The following is a 7,500-nucleotide window of genomic DNA, read 5'->3' as shown; positions in this document are numbered from 1 at the left end:
TTTTTTAGTGAAAATAAATATTTAACGGTATTCCGTCAACTTATTCACATTAGAGAAACAGAAGAAAATCATTCATTTTCATCCTAATTTCCCAGCTATTCTTTATCATACGAGCTGAGCTTGGTTTATATAAATATCAATGCCTATATGGCATTGACTAACATAAAAATTAGAAAAATGTATCATTGCTTACAAGAAGCTAATTTAAGCATACTCCTGTTCATTTAGATTAATGGAAAGAATGAGAAAGAAATAACAGAACAAAATATATTTTAGATTTAGCGTCGAAAGCGTAAAATGTAATATTTTACACTTGTTATGATAATGTCATGCGATGAGCAAAATGCTAATGAAAGTAAAATCAGGTAAGATTCGTATTTCTTCGATTTGGCGGTTAAGAGAAAAGAAGGTATTTTCTTAGCAATGACTTTGAACGAACCTAAAGAGCAAAATCAATTTAGGCGGACAACATTTGGGAGATCATAAATGACTTCCAGAGTTGATGACAAAGTCATGCCAAGTTCCAGTTTGGAAGTAGTGTCCAGTCCTTTTAAAAAGGGCCCACTCTGCACTCGAGTTGGACCCTCGAAACTTGTTTGAAATTCAGCCAGCGATGGCGACGGTCAGTTACTTTCCTTATGAGACCTTAAATCTGCATCATCAAATCCGCCTTGTGAATACACAAGCAGCCATAAGGCGGCCTCAGGTCGGAGGAATAAAGCATTTTTTAACCATAATCTCATGATTAGTATTCCGCCGGCACAAGCCTTTTATTTTTGCCCATGATGTACTACAGTATAGTGGAATCATTGGATATAACGAGAAAGCTCTACTACGCAAGTTCAAAAGATGTCACATGGTTATAAACACAGCACATAGCACTTACATACATGCATAATACATACCCTTTAACTCACAATTAAATTAAAATGCTTTACTTTTTATGATCACCGAGCAATTTGGAACCTAGAGTAATATGCAGTATTATATACATTCAGAGAAATATACATCAAATATACAGTTTGTGTGTGTATATATATATATATATATATATATATACACATATATACGTAGAAATAAGTAGATAAATATATGTATACAACACTCACACATACACACAGGCGCGCGCGCACACACACACACACACACACATATATATATATATATATATATATATATATATATATATATATGTGTGTGTGTGTGTGTGTATATATGTATACTTAAATACATATGTATATATATATATATATATATATATATATATATATATATATATAAGTGTATGAATATATATGTATATGCATATAGATAGATATATAGATAGATGGATGTGATTTTAGAGTTCATGTGTGTATCTGTGTTTTAGTAGTTTTAATTACGACTTAAGACACTTTCATATCGTCGACATTGAAGAGATTAAAAAAAAATACCCAATTCGAAAGAAGGAGAGAGAGAGAGAGAGAGAGAGAGAGAGAGAGAGAGAGATAGAGAGAGAGAGAGAGAGAGAGAGAGAGAGAGAGAGAGAGAGAGAGAGAGAGAGAGAGAGAGAGAGAGAGAAATAAAGTAGTAATTGACATTGCAGAAGTTTTGTGATCACTGCATACTCCTATATAGCTCTCGTCACCGTCATATATGAATGAAGAATATATACCTAAGGATAACTCATTTTCATTTGGCTGTACTATAAATTAGTTGCACGTTAATTACATAGGTTAAAAGGGATTTAAAAAAATATCCCAAAACAATTCTTCGATCCACAGCTAAAGATGAATGATGTTATTGTGTTCTGAGATTTAATGATATTAAATGCAGCACACATTATAAAAGTATAACTTCAATCATTTTAAAATCATCAAAAATTCACAGCGTCAGTGAAGAAGACGCACCCGAAGGCCGTCTTTTCTTCCCCTGGTGTCTGAATACTACATTCATGGCAAACGTTCTGGTTTGAGACTCACTAAAGGAACACGTCTTCTTACCGGGAGACTCGCTGATTTGAATGAACGAGTCACACTTTCTTCTGAATCCTCTGCAACTTTGCTCTCATGAAAGGTAAAGAAGAGAAGAGACGTGAGTCGATTTGAGATACTTCAGATTTTGAAAGACATGAATTATAGTGCTCCAAAAAACATTTTATTTTCAGCAACATTCATGAAAGAAAAAAGGTAAATTATTGAATTGCCAGTGAAATGAAGATTATTAGCAAAAGCATAATGTGATTATGTGATACACATACTCACCTGCACAAAACCACGTATGCACACAGATAATGAAAAACACTTAACATGAGAATTTACTTTGCATTGTCGCTCATAATGTGGCGTAGACAGACATTAGTAAGTAAATTATGTTTTACTTTTGGTTTGATAATTAACATTTCTTCTACATATTCAGGGACACAGTTTTAGCCTACATAAAAAAAAAGTCCTTTAAAGAGACATAAGATTTGGTTATATTAATTTACGCCATCACGTCAAATCCGGGCAATTGCACTTCAAAATTTCGTTCATTCGAATGTATAAGAAAATGTTATGATGTTCCTGAGTTCACGGGTCGATGTTCGTATCTTGTCCATACTCATGGAAGCAAAGATAGCGTGGAAGGAAAATGAGCGGGACCAAACCCCGAAAAATACAATGCACTTGTCGCCTGATTCCTGAAGCCCCTGGGAAGTCATGCAGAAATCTGGGTGATGGGGGATAAACGGCCAGCTCATAGATTTTTCTTCCGTGGACCAGGGAGAGACCTACAAAGCTTAGCAGCAGAAGGAAGTCAGCGAGTCAGGCAATCATGGTTTTCAATTTCTGCCTCAACTAAATGTTAGAGTGGTGGGCTAAACTATCATTTACAAGCACAATGAATATAGTTGTTCTGGAATCCATTCTCGTTATTGGCAGACAAACACAAGAGAAAGGCAGAGGACCTCAGTGAGAGACTTCAGGTCTCTTTTTGTGACATCTCTTTCAGGTTTAGCAAGTAACCAACGCTAACCTCCCTGCTACACTATGCAGACAGCAACCATATTTTCCTTGGTGGCCTCTTATATCCTAGAACCTAGATGAATTCTACTGCATCGTTAAGAGATTGACAAAACATGTGTCTAATGATCGTGGAAAATATCTTATTTAATGTGATTTTCTACCCAATAATTAATATGTTATGCAAATATCCTAATTCCTTAGTTAAGAACTACAGCCGCTTTATTATTATTATTATTATTATTATTATTATTATTACTAGTTAAGCTACAACCCTAGTTAGAAAATGAGGATGCTATAAGCCCAAGGGTTCCAACAGGAAAAAACTAGCCCAGTGATGAAAGGTAATAAAGAAATAAATAAACTAAGCGAAAAGTAATGAACAACTAAAGTAAAATATTCTAAAAACAGTAACAACATAAAAATAGATCTTTTAAAATAAAATATGAAAACTTTTAAAAAATTAAGACGAGGTCAGCATGCAACCTTAGCTGGTCAGAAGAGCATTATCATATGAAGGACATCAGAAAATAAAGATGGCTTTCATTTCCCTTTATGTCATCTGTAGCTATTTATCTTTTGTTTAAAACTCTAGCATCTCTTGGATTACCAAATCCTCCCACACTCACAAACAGTAGTCATCTTTTATCGTCTAAAGTTTTCAGTTGGCTCAACCTCCGTTTCTTTCTCAAAAATAAACGCCACAATAAGTGTTTTGCAACATTAAGAATCAATTAACGTTGAGGTCATAATGGCCCTATGCAAAAGATCCCCTTGTCTGAGTATAATCTTTTAGGGTAGAAAGAAGGAACACGCCCATAATTAGTGCCTCTTTTCCTTTGTCATTTACTAATGTATTCAGCTTCTCGTCGCACGTACCTGACGAGCACCTTTAAGCAACATCGCCCGGCAGTTCCTTAAGGTTCCACCCCTCGTTCTCGAATTAAAGATTAACCTGCTGTTTTTATTAGTTTATAAAGGCACTTTATAGCCTAGGAACAACGAAGAAATTTTTTTTTTTTCAGGGAGAGGCCTTGAAACTTGGTTGATAAACACAATTATTTTTTTATCTGTAATACCTTCAATTCTTAATATGTACTCGATTATTATTATTATTATTATTATTATTACTATTATTATTATTATTATTATTATTATTATTATTGTTTTTGTTGTTGTTGTTGTTTTGGTTTTGTTGTTGTTATCCTTCTTACTAGTATTATCATTATTACCATTAACATAATATTTTATCCCTTTAAAGATTTTCAACATTTTGAAAGTCGTTCAAGCGTGGCTGAGACCCACCAAATATGCATATGAGCAGTGCTCGATCCATCTCTTCATCAAACCTACTATTAATGATAATAATTATTTATTCATTTATTTATTTCCTTATTTTCTTTCCTCACTGGGCTATTTTTCCCCGTTGGAGTCCTTGTGCTTATAGCATCCTGCTTTTTCAACTAGGGTTGTAGCTTAGCTAGTAATAATAATAATAATAATAATAATAATAATAATAATAATAATAATAATAATATATAGATAGATAGATAGACAGATAGATAGGCCTATAGGATCCCTAAAGCCCCCAACCTTCGCCCCCAAAGACAATAAAACTGCAGAACCTAGCGGAAACTGACTGGCTCTGGGCGAGTTAAATTAGTAGCTGGATATGAGATTTTATGAAATATGTAACAACAAATTCTGCGTTCGAGATCTCGCTGTGCGTAAACCAAAAAAGTGGAAATACTCCTCAACTGACCTTGGAGTTTAAGCAGCAAGAAAAATTTTATTTCAGTAATCTGAAACTCTCAAACTGTAGAATTGTGCTTCAGATCATACATGAAAATAATATCTATCCTTATACAACACTGGTTGAATCTCCATATATGTTTATGTAACTTTCTCCCTTTCTGTAGCATTTTAAACAGACTTTTCTTGCTAGAAAACTTCAGGTTAGAATTCCACAGACGGAAAAACAGATCGGTTTCATCTGATTGTTGCAATTTCTTTTGGTCTTCAAGGAAAGCCTTTCATAGAGAATTTTGCAAATTCTTTTTATCCCCTCTGTTTCCTCATTTTTATATCGTTTGATTGTGTCTACCGGTGCCACTCAACATAATTATTAATTGAACTTTTATTTTCCTTTGGCATTTCTATCTCCTGCTCATTTAGGATTTTACATTTTTTCAACTTTTATCAGTTATCCTGAATAACTGTTAAGCCTACCCGTAGAAACATCCATCCGCTGCTAGATGATCTCGCAAAATATTACCTGCTCTAACTATGGTGCATTTGGCATTTGATCTTTTTCATATCCCAAAGCTATAAAATATAACTATTAAATCTCAGATCATCCGATGTAAAACACTTGAAATATTTGTTTTTAAATAAACTGTAAACATCCATAATTCAATTTGATCATGGAAATTTCAGATTAAACCCTTGCTTTATCATTTCTACCATCCATTGACCTCTCAATTTTAGACTAAACCGATCTTTTAATATTAGGCTACTTATGAGACCAAATTTATTTTGTTAAAGAAATCCTGGTAGTTTCCTTTCAAAAGAAAATCTCATTAGTTCAACTCTATGAAGTATATTATTGAAGCTGATCGTTTCAGATTAACTACCTACTGATGACAAGAAAAAATACTTTTTGTTAAAATCAGTAATCAGAAGTAAAGATTTTAAAATTGTTTTGCTCAGGTTTCCAGGTTCAGAGAATCTATAAAGAAAATAAGATATGCTGTTTACTATTCATAAAATCATCGCCCAAATACTCACTTTTGTAAGTTTGTGGCGGAAGGCTTTTTTCACGTCAATATAAAAACCAGATTTTCCTTCTCATGAAAATTTAAAAAGTGTATTCAAACGTGTCTTCGATAATCTTTTTCTTATTGTTACATTTCTTCAAGAATGCTTATCCTCGCAGGAATATTATTCCCATCATTATTGGCATCATACAGCAGAAAATAAGAATGACAGAAATATCTCTTAGTGCAGCGTAAAGGTGGCCATACACGTACGCGACTGGCGCGCGGATTTCATAGCGACTGGCGCGAACCGGTCAGTCTTTAACGTGTATGGGGCCTATTGATGCCAGTCCTGTCGAGCCAGGCCTGTCGCGTCGTCCTTTCAGCATGTTGAACTGATTGGCGCGTCGCGCTGTGGGTTTAGGGAAGGACAGGGTTGACTCGCCTACAGTATTTTCACGCGTAAAGTATTCCTTACTTCGTCCCTTCATTATTATTATTATTATTATTATTATTATTATTAAATGCTAAGCTACAACCCAAGCTGGAAAAGCAGGATGCTATAAGCCCAGGGGCCCCAACAGGGAAAATAGCCCAGTAAGAAAAGGAAACAAGGAAAAATAAAATATTCTAAGGGTAGTAACATTAAAATAAACATTTTCTATATATACAATAATAACTTCAACAAAACAAGAGAAAGAGAAACTATATAGAACAGTGTGCCCGAGTGTACCCTTAAGCAAGAGAACTCTAACCCAAGACAGTGGAAGACCATGGTACAGAGGCTATAGCACTACCCAAGACTAGAGAACAATGGTTTGATTTTGGAGTGTCCTTCTCCTAGAAGAGCTGCTTGCCATAGGTAAAGAGTCTCTTCTACCCTTACCAAGAAGAAAGTAGCCACTGAACAATTACATTGCAGTAGTTAACCCCTTGGATGAAGAAGAATTGTTTGGTAATCTCAGTGTGGTCAGGTGTATGAGGACAGAGGAGAATCTTTCAAGAATAGACCAGACTATTCGGTGTCTATGTAGGCAATGGGAAAGAACTGTAACCAGAGAGAAGGATCCAATATAGTACTGTCTGGCCAGTCAAAGGACCCCTTAACTCTCTATCAGTAGTATCTCAACGGGCGGCTGGTGCCCTGGCCAGCCTACTACCTTTTGACATTATAAAGATAAACTGGTTGCATTTTACAAGTTTGTTATACTATGCATTTTATTTTTCTTTATTTTTGTGTTTCCCCTCACATTTCCATTCACCAAGTTATGATTTCCTTAAATTTCCTCTCCTTTTCCCTAATATATTTTCTCTTTAAAACCACACAGTCTTCTGCCTTATTCATGCAATAGTATCTTGTATTCTGATAATAAACAGACGCTGAAACAAAAGGGGGAAAAATAATATTCTGATTAAGTTTTATGAATTCTCTTCATATAAAAAAACGAAGGTGCAAAATATGGATAGAGGATAAATTAAGTAGCTACTGATAATTCTATTAACATATGTATATCCCTCTCACATTTTCTCTCAGCCTATATAAATACAATCGTTTCCAATTTCTATAAATTAACGCGAAAACAAGTATATACGCTTAATTAAATGTGCATTAGTGCTTAAGCATGAGATAATCTCCAGATAGGTCCAAATATCCATTTAGTGTATTCCTCCCAGGAGACACTTGGACCCTAGGATTAATGGGCATAAATGGAAAAGGTAATCCTATAATGACTTCATGAGAAATAAGTATATTAACATCATAG

The sequence above is a fragment of the Palaemon carinicauda genome, chromosome 4 (genome assembly GCF_036898095.1).
Source record: "Palaemon carinicauda isolate YSFRI2023 chromosome 4, ASM3689809v2, whole genome shotgun sequence".
Classification (NCBI taxonomy): Eukaryota; Metazoa; Arthropoda; class Malacostraca; order Decapoda; family Palaemonidae; genus Palaemon; species Palaemon carinicauda.
The sequence above is the reverse complement of the archived record's forward strand: the minus strand, read 5'-3'. Positions refer to the sequence as shown.